General features: G+C 45.7%; 1 protein-coding gene and 2 non-coding genes across 4 annotated transcripts in view; all 3 read right to left on the bottom strand.

Moving 5' to 3' along the window:
• The window catches only part of SYT9 (synaptotagmin 9), an 881,257-nt gene that overhangs the window by 363,467 nt on the left and 499,774 nt on the right, over nt 1-18,016 (bottom strand). The window lies entirely within an intron of this gene.
• LOC147730976 (U2 spliceosomal RNA) lies at nt 9,053-9,241 on the bottom strand. The gene has a single exon (XR_015308983.1). It is a non-coding gene; the product is annotated as a U2 spliceosomal RNA (small nuclear RNA).
• Nucleotides 9,735-9,841, bottom strand: LOC147730975 (U6 spliceosomal RNA). Its single transcript, XR_015308798.1, has one exon. It is a non-coding gene; the product is annotated as a U6 spliceosomal RNA (small nuclear RNA).

Genomic DNA, 18,016 nt, shown 5'->3' with positions numbered 1-18,016 from the left:
TTACCATTGTGACCCATATATGCAGACGTGAATCTGTTGAGCGCCATTCCTTCCTATACACTAAAACCCTGAACCTTAAGTATCAGTGAGAATTAGGAATATAAGCATTTATGTGAATGTGGAAATGTAGAGAACAACAAAGCCATTGTTTTGACCATTAATGACCGTGGTATATGGGATTAAGACCAGGAAGTCTACAGCCTACCCAAGTGGGCTGTTCTTTGGTGTTGAATTAGAATTTATGGTGGATTCAGGTTTGCCATGGACTATAATTACCAAAGAATATTTCTTGGCAAAGTTTGGTGATATATTAGATCTAGAGAAACTACTTAGTTCAGACATTATGACAGAGGGTTTTGATTGTTCCACTTTTGATATTATTGGTAATGAGTGTGCTATACTCGAGTTCAAAGGAAGGATTGGTAAGATAAAATAGTATGCTGCTGTGAAAGGTGTAAAGGTTTTAGGGTGGGAAAACCAATGGAAATTGGGATTCATTTTGAATCCCAGAGTTAGGAGTCTGTATTACGTCTTACAGAGTAAAGAGCGTAGTGTGAATAAACAGTTTTCTGAAGTATTTAATGACAAGTTGGGAAAATTCAATGATTCTTCTTAAAAGGTTATATGAGAAAAAATGCAGTGCCAGTGAAGCAGAAGTTAGGAGGAGTACCAATGAATGTCAGGCAAGAGTTGAAGCCCAAGCTGAATGATATGGTGAAGGAAGGTATAATTGAGGAGATTCGATCTTCCGATTTGGTGTCTCTCATGGTTTTGGCATGCAAGGCATCCCAAAAATTCAGACTCAGTGTTGACTTAAGGTCTTTTAATGCTAATAGTTTGTGGATTGCCATTCGCTGTCTAACATCAATGTGGTTTTTTGTATGTTAGAAGGGGATAAAAGCTTTTCCACTTCAGATATGAGATCTGTCTTTCATCAAATTGAATTAATTGAAGATTTTAAACACTTGACTGTTTGGTTGTGAGTAGAAGAATTTCTGAATTTAGCACATAACGCTGAAGTCAGTCTTTTCAATTACTCAAAGATAAACATCTAGTGTTCAACCTGTGTTTGTAGTGCTTTAAGAAAAGGAGCTGAAGTGATGTACGTGATTGCAATTCAGGTGACTCATAGAATGGAGAAAACGCAAGGGAATGATTTGAAATGGAAATTCAAGGCACCTGTGTTTGTAGTGGGAGATTGAGAATCCTGAGACCTGGAATATTGGCCACAGGTGCCCCTAAGTACAGAAAGGCAACGAAAGACATTAAAGCCCTCACTAATACTGTTGTTACTCAAAGTATGGATTATCAGAAGAGTAACAAAGTGTAAAAGGGATGGTGTATCAAGATATGGTGACCTAGGATAACAAATCAGTCTATTTTTGTGTACTGAAAGTGAGGAAGTGAGTTGATTGGTGGCTGTCTTCAAGAATTAAAACTACAGGCCGGGAACAGACGCCCTCCTGTTAAATATGAAGACTGTATTTAAGAGTTGTGTTATGCTATTGGTTGTTTCTTATTCTGTTACTTTTATTTCTTAACCTGTTGTTTTTAGTTATCACTTATTTTCATTTTAATTGTCACCTATAATGCATAATAATTTATTTATGGAAGGTGATGCATCACATATTAATTTTCCATATTTGTTTATTTATTTATTTAAATCATGTTTGATCTACATTTTGAGCAGTAACGATTCTTACTGTTACTGTTTGGAATGTGGTATAGTAATAAGGTATTCGAAGGTCGACAGAGAATGATGTACATGTATGCTGTGCTGCTTGAATAAATGCTTCAAGCCAATATTTTTGTGGATTTCTGATTTTCGACAGACAAACAATATTTTATACTTTGTAAACTGCCCAATATACTATCATATAGGTGTTTCATATCTCTTTTTGTTTGAACGGGTCTCTTAATTTCCAAACTGTACTACTCAACAACTCAAATAGGAATGTCAAGGATATGTCCAACACACATCAAATCTAAAACACTTGTAGTTACAGACAAGTTCAGAGTTAAATATACAAATCAATACTTTCCTTGGACCCAAAAATAATATGTAATTCTTTAGCCACAGGTGGCTACAAGTGTAAAACTTTACCATTTTACGTGCAGTTTACTGAATGAGATCACTAAATATTACAAAGATGTATCCTTGCCAAGCTCTGATAGAATGCATTATATAACTTACCCGTACCTGTGGCGTTTGTCAGTGATAAGCTCTTTATACTTGAAATAAGAATGAGTTGAAGCTGTCATGTTCTAGGTCCAGTTTAAATATCGTACCGCCTAAAAAGCAACTTTGGTTGAAACATCAATTTGAGAACCTCTGTTAAAATATTAAAGCACACAAAGAGAGAATGTCTGTCAGATAGCTGATGGGCTCACTATCAGAGCTCTAAAGACACTGATGCTTATTTGGCCTGTTAGACCTGGCACCATTGGCATGGGTCTCCCTTCCATTTTTTGCTGTTGCCGCCTGTGTTTTTGCTGTATGTTGGACTCTGTTTTGATGGTCTAGATGCTTTGGGCAATTTGCCACTGCTGTTCAGTGCCAAAGTGCAAGTGCTCCCTGTGTAAATTGTAGTCATGGATTAGTGATTCCATGATTGGCATATTTGATTTACTTGTCAGACCCTAGTATAGTGCACTGTGTGTGCCCAGGGCCTGTAAATCAAATGCTGCTAGTGGGCTGCAGCACTGATTGTGCCACCCACAGAAGCAGCCTGTAAAATGTAACTCTGGCCTGCCATTTCAGAGCCTATGTGCAGTCTGGGACTGCCATGTCGAAGTGCACACGCTTGTCAGTCCCTAACACTTCCCTTTTCTACATATTAGTCACCCCTAAGGTAGGCCCCAGGTACCCCTGTGGTCAGTGTGCATTGTATGTTAAAGGTAGGACATGCCATGATGTGTGTGGCGTGTCTGATAGTGAATTACTGACAATTTCCTTTTTCACTATTGCAAGGCTACCTGTTCCCATATGACACAATGGAGAGTTTGTTTATAATATTTTATAAACATAACTGGCCCAAGGAACAAGGTAGAAAAATTAAGGTTAGTATGCCTGAACCCAGAATGTTAAAGTGCATCTTTTAGTGAGGGTGACTTTTTCATTCTTTGTTTGAAAAAATACTTTTATAAAGTAGGTATTTTTTTGGCAAACCACCCAGTGTGCCTCTGCTAGGTTTGTGTATAGTATGACAGGGGTTGGAGAGGGGCTGTGGCTCCATACGTCTGATGAGTTGGGCTGGGGTGAATGGACCTATGCTCCATTTAGAGTAGGGGGAGGAGATTTACTTTACACCTGAAAGGGCCTGCTCTGCCTTCAACAATGCTATCTTCACGTCCTGCCAGGAAGCTGCACTAGTGAGGACAGAACTAATTTTGGCCAGGTACAGGCACTCTGTGTCCTTCATAGAACAAGGGATTTAGGTGGATAGGAAGAGGGGCACAGACCCCAGACTTTTAGATCACTTCTGGGAAATAAAGATGAACCTTTGCCAAGGAGAAGAGCTGGATAAGCTGAGGAGAAACACTGCCCCCGTGCTGTTTGATGTCTGGGGTTGGCCTGCAGTGGCCGCTTGCTGCCAAGGAAAGGAGAAAAGGACGTTGCTGTTTGCTTTGTCATCTTGAGGAAGATACCCAAGGGCTTGAAAGTGAGCTTGTATGTCTGGTTTTTGGATGACAGGGGGTATGACAGCGGCTGTGGCTCCAGAGGTCTGATGAGTCAGGGTTGGGCTATATGGACCTGTGTTGCATTTAGAGTAGGGGGAGAAGATTTCCTTTTCACCTGAATGGGCCTGGTCTGTCTTCAACAATGCTGTCTCCACCTCCTGCCAGGAAGCTGCACCAGCTAGGACAGAACTGGTTTTGTCCAGGTACAGACACTCTCTGCCGCCGGAGAACAAAGGATTTTGGTGGCTACAAAGAGGTGCCCAGGGCCCAGACTTTTACATCACTTCTGGGAAATCAAGAGGAACCTTTGCCAAGAGGAAGAGCCGGATAAGCTGAGGAGGAATACTGCCCCTGTGCTGTTTGATGTGTGGGATTGGCCTGCAGTGGTAGCTTGCTGCCAAGGTAAGGAGAAAGGGGCTTTGCTGTTTGCTTTGTCATCATGATGAAGATATCTAAGGGCTTGAAACTGAGCTTGCCTCCTGTTCTGAAGTCTCGTTGACACAAAGACTTCATCCCTTTGTCTCTCTGCATCTGGAACTGCTGTTTCAGCTGCTACAGAAGGAAATTGCAACACTGACGCCGGCAAGTGACGCCTTAACCTGACTCGAAGCTGCGGCCACAGCTTGTGAAGAGCACGACCCACCACCCCAACTTGAACCATAGGCCTGACACCTGCTGACGCTGTGCCGCATCGACTCCGAAGCCATCATCGAGGCCGCTGCCTGCACCGGAGCCGAGGACACCGCTAGTGACAGTCACGAAACACCATCCCGACTTGCACAGCAGTCCCAACTTCAGCAACGCCGAGCCTATCCTTAACGTGGGTGACTCCCAAATCCATCGGCATCGTACAGTCGTAAGGAACAAACACCTTTCCGCCATTCATGATATCACCTCCCCTGCGTTACACTAAGGAACATAGGCATCACCTCCCCTTGGGTTTTAAGGAACTGACACTGCAGGCGCCAACAAAGCATCACCTCCCCAACGCTGTCCACTGCCTTTGCTTGCATCAATTCTAAGGTACTGTTCTTTGTGGGTCTGCTTGGCTACGGTACCGACGCTGCGCACCTCGCTCTTGGTGCTGCTCTTTGGGATTATTATCTGCCACGATGTCGTAAGAACTCTGGGTGGAGTTATTTGTTGCTGCAAGCTTTATTTTAGTGAATAACCTATTTTTGAGGATATCTTGATACCTGTATTGTCGATTTTTGTCGTTTGATCTTGTTTTGATTTAGATAAATATTTCCTATTCTTCTAAACCTGTGTGGTGTCCATTTATAGTGTTTTCACAGTATTACTGTATGTTTTTTCAAATGCTTTACACACTGCCTCTGAGCTAAGCCTGTCTGCTTGTGCTAAGCTACCAAGAGGATGAGCAGGGGTTATTTTATAAGTGCATCCTCCCTTACCCTGATTAGAAGCAAGGGCCCCTATTTGTACAAAATTACCTACCTCTGCCAAATAGAGACCCCCATTTCTAACAAGGCACCTTTGGACCACATAACTAAATAACCCAAACACGTTAAAATGCCTTCCATAATCCAATGTGTGCAGCACTCTGCAAAAATTGTGACATTTTAAACAAACGCATCATTCAGCTACCAATGTGCATGTTACCACTGTATGTTTTTCTAATAATACTCATCAAATGTGTGATTTGTTATACCTAATTCAGAAAAGAAGTTATAGAACTTGCTTTTCTGATGTGCCAAAATCAAGCCTTACAGAAGCCCCTGCTGATTGGCCAGCTTTTGACAGGCTGAGCCAAACTGCTCTGATGAGGTGTTAAGTGGCCTGCATAGAGATAAAGGACATCTAGTGGCAGTAGATCTGCAGCTGCAGAGCAAAAGGCAGGATGGGGATGGAGTAGCCAAGCTGGTCTTCAAAGAGACAATGACAGCACAGGACATGGGCTCACCCCCACTTCCTGCATCTCCAGCCAGACAGGAGCCGTAGTAATTGAGTTAGCAGAGGGGCTGGAAGGGGAGTGTTAGGGAACGTTAGCCATGCCAGTGAGTTGGCTTAGCCCAATCTTAACCTCCAGGAGGGAGTTTCTCCATTTTCGTTTTTAAAGAATAGTGGTTTCTGTGACAATAATATGCTTGGGAAGTTAAAATTGGTGGCCAGATGGCAATGTTGCCTACTGCCTACCCGTTCCAGACACGCACTACTTTAAGTGATTTACAATCAATAATACAAGGTTTAAACCAAAGTTATAAAACAATTTTCACCCAAAAACTCTTTTCATGATTTAATAATGATGTTTTCTGTTATTTCTCACAAAAAAAACTGTATATTTTCAACAAGAAAACATTACAACAACTTGTCTTTGATGAATTCCAAATACACAATGTAGCCAAATAAATCAATGCTTCATGTTGACTTTGCCGAATTGCTGGTTAAATAATGTCGATGTTAATAGCCCAATGCATTTCGGGACTTTTAACGTCCCTTCATAAGAGGAAACACTGTAAGTGAAAGATGAATAAATAAATCAATGGCAAATTCTTTTATTGTGTTATATATAGGTACCATTTTTCTATTTAAGTAACTGTAACATCACATAGCTCTTTTACACAAGGAAAGATTATCCAAATGTCACAAGTTTATAGGTGCTCAATTTGTGCATACGAAAACAAAATAGTGAGAAAAACCATCACCAATGTCAGAGCAAAATGAATAACAAAATCTTCTTAACTTAGTCATATAATGAGCCACTGGGCTCGTCCAAATTAAAAAAACGTGTCGTCAACCACTTTCTATTGAAGCGACAAGCGCTCTGTGAAGTAAAAATAATGTTTGTTTAAAGTCTTATACATGACAAAACCATGCTCGGTGGCTAAGGACACATGACTAAAGACTAAGAAACTTACTTAAAGCACTTCGCAGTGTAATGCCCCGGTTACTTACCGGTAATCTTCATTACTCCGAGTATAGTCTTCCTCGCCACATGACTTACAAAGTGAGCTTCAGCTCCACGACAGAACCCTCCAAAGCAAAAAAAGCCTCCCACCCCCTCCCAACATGGCCGACCAGTCACACCTGACCTCTATAAGAGGTGGGCCGGCCCAACCAACAGCCTGAACCACCAAGCAAACAATGAAGCTGATAGCCAGACAGGGAGGGGGGGAGGGAACTCATGTGGCGAGGAAGACTATACTCGGAGTAATGAAGATTACCAGTAAGTAACCGGGGCATTACCTCCTCGTTAGTCTTCCTCGCCACATGACTTACAAAGTGAGCAAATACCCAAGCCAAAAAAAAGGCTTCATTGATCACCCTAAGAACAACACCACACGGTGATGCAGATAAACCAATACCAGGTTTATTCAGTACAATGCAAAGAAAACAGGAATTACAGCAAACCTGAATCAAGACCTAAAGAGCCATCACGTAGCCATAGCCCCCGTACTCACAACGGCCCCAGCGAAGACCCCAGGGACAGAGCCACCCAAGACAACGCGATAGTGTTCCAGGAACAAGTGTGGGGACGACCACGTCGCCGCCCGACAAATCTCCTCAGTGGAGACACCCTTGAAGGAGGCCCAGGACACAGATACACTCCTCGTGGACCGACCCTGGACCCCCGCCGTCACCACCGCACCCAGTGATGCATAGGAAAGGATGATAGCCTGTTTAAGCCAGCGACTCAAGGTGGAAAGAGGGGACACGTGGCCCGAATGAACTGGACCGAAAGTCACGAACAGGCTACCACCCCGGGAAAGGGAAGACGTGCGCTCAAGGTAAACCAAAACTGCACGCCGGACATCCAGCAAGGACAAGGAAGGATCCGAGTCGGGAGGGAAAAAAGGCAAAGACACCTCCCGAGCCCGGTTCACCAGGGAAGGAACCATGGGAAGGAAACGGGGGTCATGCCGGAGAAGCAACCTGTCCGGCAACACCCGCAAGAAGGGAGGGGAGCGGAGGAATGACCCCAGCCCGCCCATTCGCCCAGCAGACACCACTGCCACCAGAAAAACCACCTTAAAGGTGAGGAACCGCAAAGCCACCGAGGCCAGGGGCTCAAAGGGCGGACCCTGAAGTGCTCGTAGAACGAGAGGGAGATCCCAAGGGGGAGACAGGCAGAGCGTCCGAGGGCGACGGAGAAAACAACGCCGGAGCAAACGAGCCACCAGGGAAAGCAGCCCGTCGAGACAGGACCGCGGAATGCCCGCAAGTCCGCCCACCGGGCTCTCAGGGAAGAAGGGGCCAAGCCCAAGGAAAACCCCCAGCCCGGAAATCCAAGACCCGCAAGGGATCCACGGAGGCGGGGGCAGCACCCAGCCGACCGCACCAACGCGAGAAAGAAGCCCAGTACCGGGCATAGGAAGGTGGAGGACCCGCGGGAGCCCTGCCGCAAATCCACAACCCCAGAAGAACAACCCCGAGCGAGCAGCGTCACCCGCACAAGCGCCAGGCCTGCAGACTGAGCCGGCGCAACACCGACTCCGGCAGCGGGGGGCCTCACAATGGAAAGGGCAGAACCGGGATCGGCCCGTAGGCCTGAACCGCCAGCTCGGAAAGGAGAGGGTACCAGGGGCAGCGGACCCAGCCGGGAACCACCAGAAGCACCCAGGCTCCGTCCAAGCGAAACCCGCAGAGGACCCGGGGAAGCAGTGGGAACGGGGGAAAGTGCACAGCAGACCGGAAGGCCAAGCGAATGACAGGGCATCCACCCGCCATCCCCCCGGACCCGGGAGGAGAGAGCAGAACCTGGGCAGAAGGGCCGAGTCCCCGTCCGCGAACAGATCCACCAGCGGCAGACCGAAGCGAGACACCAGGCGCCGAAACACCACCGGAGTCAGGGAGAGACAAGGCAACGACGGAAAGAACTGACTCAGTCGATCCGCCTCCACATTGTCGGACCCCGGGAGATAGACAGCCCGAAGAGACAGGACCGACGACTCCGCCCAAGACAACAACCCCTGAGCAAGCAACCCAAGGGAGCGAACCCTGCCCCCCTCCGAAGGCTGACACAGCACCTCACAACCAGGTAGACCGGCTTGACCGAGACATGGAGACCCCGTAGGGAAGGAGCAAAAGACGGCAGGCCAGGAGGCCCGCCACCAACTCCCGATGGAGCAAGGAGCAGCGAGACAGCAGGAGAACCCAACGACCCCGAACCGACCCCGCGCCCAAGGTCGCCCCCCAGCCGAGGAGACTGGCATCGGACGTGACCACCCTGGACGGGGATACCAAGGAGGAAAAGCCCCCGAGGAGGCGAGACACCACCAACCAGCCAACCCAACTCCGAACGAAGCAGAGGGGAGACCGGGACCAGGCACACTACCCCCGAAGGAGGACAAGGCCGAGACGGGAACAGAAGGGACTACCGCCCCTAGAGCAGGAAGCCGAGGGAGGGGAGACTTCTTCGTGCACCATTCCAGGAGGTACCGCAATACCAGGTTGAAGCGTGGAGTGGACAGAGCAAGCACCTATTCCATCTCCCCGTACCAAAATCAACTCAATATATGGTCCCCAGACAGAGGACGTATCAGATATTAAACTGATAAGAACAGACGGACCCAAGATACGAGACGGACACGTCTCAAGCTGGGATGAAAAAAGCGGAGACCGCCCCCCCACAGGGAACCCCCTGGAGGGAGACGGCCGAAAGCCAGGATCCAGTGGCGGAAAGGGAGCGGCCGCACCAGGACGAGACCGGGAACAACCGAAGAACGGGGAGCCCCGGCCGCGACCCAACCCCCGAAAGGGCGAGACGCCCACACCCATAGGCGGACGAGGAGAAAAGGATGGCCGCGCCCAGGGAAGCGGGTCCCATACGAAAGGACAGGACAGAGCAAAGCACCCCAGGTCGCCACCGACGTCCCGGCCGCAGCCAGACAAGACGCCGAGCCAGCATCGCAGAACCCCAACGGCCACAGCCGCGTCATGAGAGTCAATGCAACAATCCAGCAAACACTACACAATGTCGCCCAATGTGAGGCTCGAACCCCCTGAGATTATGAGTCTCATGCTCCACCGACCAAGCACGCCAGGCTCCCTGCCAGAGAGGCAAAGGAGCCGCCAGACAGAAGGCGCGACCGTCGGATCATATGGAACGTTTCACGAATTTGCGTGCCAACCTTGAGCAGGGGCCATGCTAATCGTCTCTGTATCGTTCCAAGTTTTGTATATGTGCTGCCGAAGCGAGCACCACGCACAGAATAAGAAACACATGCCCAGACCCGAAAGGCGAAACGAGCCATAGCCCAAGAGCGTACAGCAGCCGCCTCCATGCGCAAGACCCCAGGGCCAGAGGGGTAGGCGCCCCCAGGGAGGCCACCCCCGCAGCCAGAGGAAAAACTCCAGGGAACCAAACCCCCTCAACACCCAACACGAGGAAGGGTGTCCGGAAACATGCGCAGAAAACGCACCAATAGAACCCCGGGAACATCCCCCGCCGCCGGAGGGGGAAACAGTACGAACCACCCCCCACCCCCACCACCTCCTCAGACGTAGCGGGGACCACTGGGGGCGACCAGGTGAGGAGGGGTCAGGGCATCCCGCTGCGCAAGGCCAGGAACAGCGCAGAAAACACAAAAAGGGAGACAATGCAAACCAGGAGTCGGAACCCGACCCCGTCCAAACCTGGGAGAGTGGACAAATAGAGCGCAGTACACCTCAGTCCAGATACACCGGACGAGCGAGAGAAAACGCCGAGGTAGGGCCGCGCCCGCCCCAGCCGCACAAACGCGGCCGACAGGGACGCGCCTCAGATGTCACCACTCTCGGCTATAGATACACCAGATAGCCGATGCATATAGTGCATACAAACACCCGGCGGGTAGCCACACCCGTACGGGGGGCCGAGCCCGCATATGAAATAGCACAACACAGGTACAAGTGGCGCGCTGACAAGAAAACGCCGAAGCATACCCATGCCGCCAATGTAAACGCGCCTGCCCGAGCCGCACAAACGCGGCCGTCAGGGACGCGCCGCAAGACGCACTTGCGACCCCATATGCGAGTTGAAGAACAAGCACACTTGTGGCGACTCAGACCACTCGGCCATTACCCCAAAAGCAATGCCTGGCAGCAACCGGAGCTCCATCAAGGAAACAGGAGAACCCCCAGCGCCGGACCCCAGAGCCCAATGAGGGCAAGGGCCCCAACAGTAACGACCGGGGGAAGACAAAGGAATGCAACAGACACCCCACATCCCCGGCCGCCCCCCCCCCCCCTGTAAGCCCTTGGCACGCTAGAGCAGCACCTAACCTGTCCTACAGGACAGGGGAAAGGAAGAAGGGGGGGGATTGAAGTTCCAGAAACCAGGGACCGCTAAAGCAGGACCCTCACCCCAAAACCCAAGGACCCGCTAAAGCAGGTCCAACCTTACCTGAACAGCGCCTCTGGAGAGAATCGCGCAGAACAAAAAAAACAGGCTGTTGGTTGGGCCGGCCCGCCTCTTATAGAGGTCAGGTGTGACTGGTCGGCCATGTTGGGAGGGGGTGGGAGGCTTTTTTTGCTTTGGAGGGTTCTGTCGTGGAGCTGAAGCTCACTTTGTAAGTCATGTGGCGAGGAAGACTAACGAGGAGGTAATCCTTCCTAAAAAGGAGAGAGAAAGCGAGGACAATAAACTACCCAATTCAACTGTTCCCACAATATACCGTGTTCAATGGTTAAGGGAACGTGATAGTAAACTAAAGAACTTACTCAGAGAACTCCGCAGTTTATTCCCTCCACAAAAAAACAGAGAACAAAATCAATGAACTACCCGATTCAGCTCAAAGCGGGCTGTACACTATTCTACCAAAATCGCTGGGCGTTTTTATGGACCGTGAAAAAATCATCTAGAAACTGACTCTCGTAGTTGGTTAAAAAACCGCCGCCATTAAACTCGCGCTCCTTCACGTAGCCGCATGATACGGGTCATGTGACACCGTAACGTGGTCTACTCCAAGAGCCAATCCCAGTATTAAGTAGAACCTGCGTTCATAAATGATTGGAGCATCCCTCTAAGCGAAGTCACCACATGGTTGATAGAGGAAAACATAAACAAAGAGTTTCCTGCTCTACTGCAAGCGAAAACTTTATTGACACAATATAAAGGCACAACCCCTCGTGTGCCTGTCGAAAAATGCATAATCGCCTGTGATTCAAAACTCTCTTTCATTTGCTTACAGCGCCCTTGGATCTAAATAATAAACGCAACTATTCCAGCTGTCCTTCACGTTACGTGCAAATACTCTCTTGGCGCACTGTAGGTGATTAAACCAGACTAACAAACTATACACATGCACACAGTCATGGCCCTCTGAGAATAATTCAATATAACCAACAAATTTTTTTTTATTTTTATAGACTGGCGTTCTGAAAAAGAGAAAAGTGTGACTTATGGCACGCCCCTTAGGAGATTGATTTTGTCGTTCTGTTCACGGCTAAACCAGGTATATTAATAATGCCGCTTACAGAATATAAGACTTAAGGGAAAGACCACATAGAGTCCCAACATCCTTCATTTTGCGATTGGCCGAAATAACACTCAAAAGAAATTATTTCCGCTTCAACGATGATTTCTTTATGCAAATCAAGGGCACCGCCATGGGGTGCCCTTATGCCCCAGAAATGGCCGTACTATACATGGCCGAATACGAGAAAAAATACGTGGAGGTAGACAACCCTTTCGCGCACCACATTGTGCACTGGTATCGTTACATCGACGACGTGTGGCTCCTGTGGCAGGGGAGCCATGCCGAGTTGGGTGACTTTCACCAGTGGCTCAATAATAGACATAAGGACATAAAATTTTCAATTGACTCAAGTAATGTCAAAATGACATTCCTTGATGTGGAAATGAGAGATGTTGACGGTTCCTTGAAATCTTCACTCTTCAAGAAAGCAACGGACAGGAATACCATACTCCACTATGGGAGTTCACATCCCAGAAACCTAAGGGCAAACTTGCCATATGGACAACTCCTGCGAATCAGGAGAAATTGTTCGGAGCTGACACAATTTGAGCAACATGGATCAAAATTTTGTGAAGAACTAACGCAACGGGGGTACCCTAAAAAGCTTCTCAAGCATTCTTTTAAAAGAGCACGTTGTACACCGAGGGAGTGCCTTCTTGAAACAAAAGTCAAACGTGATCTTGAAAATCTAGTTTGCGTGACGACATTCTGTGCTGAAACTCACAACATACGCCAAATGGTATTGAAACACTGGCACTTGCTGGAACAATTAGAGACACCTATTCCTCGCCCAATATTCGCTTTCAGAAGAAATCAGAATATTGGCCAACAACTAGTCCGTGCGGACATCAGATTAGCCAAACCTAAAAGTGATTTGTTGTCAAAATGGGGTCTCAAACCCATCGAGGGACACCATAGGTGTGGGAATTGTATTGCGTGCGATACAACCATTGAGGGCACCACCTTTCAACATTCCAACACGTCTTGGTCTCATACCAGTTTCACCAACTGTAAAACAAAAAATGTCGTCTATGCCATAATTTGCGCCTGCCACAAAATTTATATTGGTAAGACCAATCAGCAGGTCAACACACGTATGACACAACATAGGTCGCGCATTAAAAAGAAAGTACTAACTGCGCCCCTCGTCCAACATTTCTCCGAAAAACAACACGGGGAAAATGATTTCACTTGGACCGTGTTATTTAGCATTAATCAACCAAAAACGGGTATCAATATAGAACAGATCCTTTTAAAAAAAGAGGCTTATTTGATACTCAAGTTCAACAGTACCCAAACGGGGTTGAACACACTTTCAGAAATCTCGAGATTGTAATAAGCTTATGCATCCAAAATATTTGTAAACCACAACGTCCATAATGCTTAGCTCCAGGCTCACTATGATGTAGGAGCCCTGTACAGCCACCAGGCTGTTCCTGCGTTTGCATTTCCTGGTTCGCTCCTGTGGAAGAAAGGTGAGTGTGGGTGAGGCTCCCTATGCGTGAGACTCGAGTACATCTAAACTGTATTAAGTCAGGAACTAAGGGGCCTTTTATGTCTTACAGCGCGAGTGAGCCGCGCAACTGTAAACAACGGCGAGGAACACGCGCCCCCGCCACTGATTGAATCTGAGTTAGATTAAGACAGCGAACACACGGCATGGCGATTGACGCCCCGTGCTCACTACCAGAAATCTAGGTAGGTGGCTTCACATTGTTCCGCAGCACTCCACGAATGTCTTTATACCATATCTAATGTCAATACTGAGCGTGACCCTTATGCTGTACAGGTCACATGGAAAGGATAAAATGAGCAAACAGAGGACCTAAGATAGCATCAAATGCCACACTCGACTAAGGTATGAGCGTGTAGTTTTAGGTCTGTAGTAGTCGCTTGGCACTGCTCCAGATGGCGTTGTAAGTCTTTGAATTATTTTTTTCAGAATTATTCTTCTATTTTCTGCGGCGCACAGCCCTTCGTGTACAACTGAATCACGAGAGCCCACCGCATTCTGTATAAAGGTAACCAGTTCAGCATAGTCCAGCTATTTTAGGGGGTCCTTTATAAACAAGTCACAAACACTGAAACAAGCTTCGTTTTATTCTTTTGTTTAGATTGAAAACACTGAGAGAGCCCTGAGGAGAATCTGTAATTCTTGACAGATTCGAAACGCGTTGGCAAACGAAACGACAGACAGACAGTTCAAAATATCTGCCCTTGTCGGGTGCAGTCTTTATTGTTGGAATTAACTGTGAATTAATTTCTGATCTCTGTCGCATTATTGTTTTTCAACCTTTTGGGTCTAGTAGCGGTTTTTGATTACTTCGCAAAGATTAACTATTTGTGAATTCGGAATTGCTATATATTTCTCATACGAGAAGTTTGTTGATAACTGTTTGATCCATTGTTTATGTGATATTTGTATAGTAGTTGTAAATATGTATAAATGTTTTGTATTTGTATATAGGTGTATATAAAGTGTTCTTCTTGCCTATGAAAAAGATAAATCTTACTAAAAATAATGAACAAAAGGGTTAAATAAAATTACCCATACAAACAAAGAGACGTTGATTTTTGTTTGTTGTCTCATAAACTTAAGGCGAGACTAAATAAGTAGGAGGGCCAGCATTTCTGTTCTGTTCACTGCTTACAGAATATAGTCATCAGACAAGCAGCAAATAAGAGTAACAGGGTAATATGTATGTCTTATTTTCTAGAACAAAATAAGGATTACCAGTGAGTGCCTTTATAACAGCACCTTCTCTGCAAATTACCTGCAGTTTGGCCATATTGGAAAGTAAGCATTTCGAAATTTTAAATATCCCTACTTTGAGAGCTGGGAGATGATTAAATAATTCATGAACCTGTCAGAGGTTATATTATGCAACAGGTATCCTAATGTTCAAGGGGAGCACAATAAGTTTGTTTATACATGGGTTATTTTTTGCCTTTTTAAGAGAGTCTTAGTTTAGAGATAAACAGAAGGAAGATGACATAAAAATAAAAATATGCATTATGTCCTAGGGGTGATTGCTATATGCAATATCTTTATGTCCTGAAGATGGTCTGAAAGATTAACACGAAAGAAGACCGAAACGTCGACTACATTTACCAATTGTTGTATTAGTAATGACTATTTGTTCTATTATGACATTTGTCAAATGTTTGCTTTAATGAGGAATGGACATTTTTTCATGAATTATAGGTGAGAGTCCACTGTACCTTTTTCATGTCTCTGCGTTGGATACTCAGCTGTATTACCACATACATTCTCTCACGTTGAAGTCAGAGAAAGAGAAGTAAACACTAAACACTCTACCAGCTTTACATTTGACCTCTGTCTTAAAAATGTACATCAAATATAACAGGATAAGAACAAGATTTTAAGGCATGTCTACAGAAAGCAAGTTTGTAGAAAAATAAAGTAAAGAAGATTCGGCAACGGGAGAGACAAACTCAAGCTGAACCACCTAAAGTAAAGACAGCAAATAGAAAGCCAGAAAATGTGAGTTACAAACCACAAAGCCAGTGGTAAGCAATGAGTGGAATGCTTCGGAGATCAGCTTTATGAATGTCCCCAAGATGTCTTTAGCAAACCTAACAGCTGCTTTGTCTGGTAGGCTGTGACGTAAAAGGCTTCTAATTTGCAGTATCTTACTATTTTTTTTATTACAATGTGGTCTGAATGGGGCAGAAATGACAATCAATCTATTTATAGTCTGGTTTTATCTTCACATGGGTATGAGATAAATTGTTTCAGAGCGAGTTGACTTAAACTGATATGAAAAGGTTTGTATTCTTCCATAAAGAAACTAAACTCAACTAGCTGGAAGTTTACATTGCTCTGTAATAAAACCAAACTCGATGACTAACGAGCCAGTTTGTTAGCCGCCAACCAGGAACAAGTGAAAGAATTTAAATTAAAATAATACCTGCCTAGATCACCCAGTGCATCTCTCGTCATGACATCTAATAGTGCAGTAAATGAACAATGTTTTTATTTTGTAGCCAATTAGTTAAATATGCATTACTCTCTGTTTTTATGTGGATGAGAAACTATATCGCCATCTTCCAGAAACTAGAATTCGCTTTGTGATTATTTGAACCGTCACTCAAAAATAAATACTAGCAGGCCCTATTGTTTGGGGCAAACAAATTATCTTAATTGCCTTCCGCTGACTACCGTAATTAAAATGTGAAGAATCTAGTGAGCCATGAAGTACAAGCTTTGAAGCAATTGATTTCTTTCAACAGCCACAAAAACACAGTGAACGCCATGGAGTTCAATTGTATATGGAAATAGTCCATGAGAACTTTAACCAATTTCCATTTGTTGTCATCGTAATTTTTGATTCAAAGCGTTTGACGAATCTGATACTAACATGGGACACCTGGAAGCTACTTGTTAATAACAGATCGTTGTAAAGTCTATATGTCTATGCTCAGCAAGCATGCAATTTATTCGTTATTCTTTTCTGTTTTACAAACATATGGAGTGGCCATTTGAAAAAAGTGGAAAAGTAATCAACAGTAAAACTGCTGCCACCTAGAACAAGACCCAGTCAGATATGAACCGAGAAGCAATTAGAATTTTAGGGGTTTACCAAGAGAAGGCGTCCCTTCCTATCTTTTTCTCGTTGCTTTTTAGGGTCGATACTGCAAGAGCATGCACTAGCTCATGCGTCTCGCTTGCAAGACACTTTTGTAAACAAAAAAGGCTTGGAGCACGCCCTCTGCTTACAATTAGTTGGCTTGCTTGGCCCTCTTCTTTACAGTCTCATAATTCGTCAAGTCAGACCTAGCATCATTTACGTTCTTCTCTGTAGAGCAGGGACCATGAATTGATTGATTCAACTTAATCGTTGCCCTTCCACTGCTCCCGAACAGAAGGTGTGTGACTGGCGAAGTAGTGCCCAACAAGATTTATTTTCTATAGTAAACTTTCATTTAATTTGCCAAGTTTCTTTTCTCACTTTGCACTCATGTTTTCTTTTGTTTTTGCTCATGGGCGCTGTTCTCTAAAGATGAGGATTATTTTATTGCAAGTGTTTCTTTCTTATGTGTAATTTTTTTAATGATACTTCAACACATAAATGTACAGTACATCCCAATCCAGCCTCTCCAATCCACGCTAATACACCCCATTTCACCCCACACCAATCCATCCCACTCAAGCCAATCAACCCCAGACAATCCAATACACCCCAAGCTGATCCAAGCCACTAACCCCAATCAATACACAACACTCAAATTCTCCCGACCCACCGACTCCAATCTGCCCCACTCCAATTTTCCTCACTCCAATCCAAAACAATATGCCCCACTCCAATACAAAACAATCAGATGCACTCCAATGCGAAACAATCTGCCCCACTCCAATCCAAAGCAATCTACCCGACTCTAAACTGGCCCACTCCAGTCTAAAACAATCTAGCCCGCTCTAATCTGCCCACTCCAATCCAAAAAAGTCAGCCCCACACCAGTCCAAAACAATCTGCAGCATCCCAATCTGCCCCAATCCAATCCAAAACAATCTGCCCTAGTCCAATCTGTCCCACATCAATCCGCCCCCCTCTAATCTGCCCCACTCCAATTTGCCCTACTCTAATCCAAAACAACCTGCCCACTCCAATCGGCTTCACTCCAATCTTCCCCACTCCATTCAAAAACAATCTGCCACACTCAAATCTGCCCCACTTCAATCAAAACAATCATCTGTCCCACTCCAATCCCAAACAAGCCACCCCACTCCAATTCACACCCTTTGTAAAATTAAAATATGAAGGGTTTTTATGGAGTTCATATAGATACGAACCAGGTCCCCACCTTTAGGTTAATATGTCAGGGCTGTCAATTTTGGTACTCCTAATATTATTAACTTGGAATGTTAATTACATCAGAGTTAAAAAACAGAGGAA

The sequence above is a fragment of the Lissotriton vulgaris genome, chromosome 2_1 (genome assembly GCF_964263255.1).
Source record: "Lissotriton vulgaris chromosome 2_1, aLisVul1.2, whole genome shotgun sequence".
Taxonomy (NCBI): Eukaryota; Metazoa; Chordata; class Amphibia; order Caudata; family Salamandridae; genus Lissotriton; species Lissotriton vulgaris.
This window is presented reverse-complemented; position numbering and strand designations above follow the sequence as displayed.